Genomic DNA, 1710 nt, shown 5'->3' on the forward strand with positions numbered 1-1710 from the left:
AGATCTGTCCTGGAAGAAATGCCTCTGAAATGCTTCTTAGAAGCAAGAATGGCCAGACTTTGTTTCACCTACTTTGGTCATGTTGTCAGAAGGGGCCATTCCCTGGAGAGGAATGTCATGCTTGGTAAGGTGGAGGGTTGACGAAAGAGGGGAAGGCTTTCAACGAGATGGATTGACACGGTGACTATGACAATGGGCTCAAGTATAGCAAGGATCATGAGCTGGCACGGGATCGGGCAGAGTTTCATTCTGCCATGCATGGGGTGGCTACGAGTCAGAAATGACTCAATGGCACCTAACAACAACAACAACAACAACAACATCACACGGAAGTAGATTGCCCAACCTTCCTTCTGAGCAGTGGCTGGTAGGTTTGAACTGCCAGCCTTCTGGTTAGCAGTCAAATGCCTTAGGCACTACACCACCAGTTAAGCTAAACTATTGTTTGGTGTTAAGAAGACTCCAGGGGATATTTTAAATCTAAGACTTAAAGATTATCTCAGGGTAATAGTTTTAGAGGTTCATCCTTCCTCTATGGCTCCAGAAAGTCTGGAGTTTGAAATGAGAATTTTGAAAAGGAGAATTTTATATTCTGTTCTGCATTTTCTTCCTTATGATCAGGATTCTTCTATGGCGTCTTTTATAAAAATGTTTAGTAATTGTAGCCAGGAACCACTCATTCTTCTGGCCTCATGCGAAGGAGGCAGTTGTTCATAAAGGCAATTAGCCACACATTCTATTTTCTCTGCCTATTTCTGACTCTCTTTCTTCCTCTATTGCTTTCATGGTACAGTAGTTAATGACCTTGGCTTCTAATCAAAAGTTCAGAGGTTTGAATCCCCAGCCCCTTTGTGGGACAAAGATGTGGCAATCTGCTTCTGTAAAGACTTAGCCTTGGAAACCCTATAGGGGCAGTTCTACCCAGTAGGATCACTATGAGTTGTAATCAATTGGATGGCAGTGGGTTTTTTGTGTATTTTTGACTGTCTTTCTTCCTCTGTTGGACTTGGCAAATAGAGATCAATTGTTGTGCCTTGGATGGCTGCTTACAAGCTTTTAAAATAGCAGACACTATGCAATGAACTAGGAGGTAGAACACAAGCACTAAATATATTATTAGACTAATTTACTGACCCTACACCTCCAAACCAAAGAACTAAATCCCATGAAGAGTTTGGTTGCATAAAAGCAGCGTCAGCAACTACTCTTTTTTCTTGTCATTGAAGTTGATTGCCAGTCTCATCATGGGGAATAACTATCACCAGCTGCCCAGCCATTCAACCAGGCCCAGCCAACTTGACACACAAACATAACTACCACAATATCTATCATGCAACTTTTGCCAATTCAAGTTTTTACAGGTGTACAGCTTGTTGACAGCAATTACAATAACTGACTGTGCAATCCTATCTTTAAACAATGTGATTTTTTCATAACTGTTAACCCTTTTTTACCTCCCTCCCACCCCTGGTAACCACTAACTTTGGTACATTTGCCTTTCTTGTCTTTTTCTATAAGCAAGTTCATACCATGTTTGTCATTTTGTGATTGATTTATTTCTCTAACCTTGATGTCTTCAAGCTCCATCCATGCTGTACCATGTACCAAGATTTCACTTATCCTACTGGATGAGTAGGAGCTCTGGTAGCATAGTGCCTAAGGCATTTGACTGCTAACCAGAAGGCTGGCGGTTCAAACCCACTAGCCACT

The sequence above is a fragment of the Orycteropus afer genome, unplaced genomic scaffold, assembly GCF_000298275.1.
Source record: "Orycteropus afer afer isolate SDZICR_OR568_19922 unplaced genomic scaffold, OryAfe1.0 scaffold00014, whole genome shotgun sequence".
NCBI classification, from domain to species: Eukaryota; Metazoa; Chordata; class Mammalia; order Tubulidentata; family Orycteropodidae; genus Orycteropus; species Orycteropus afer.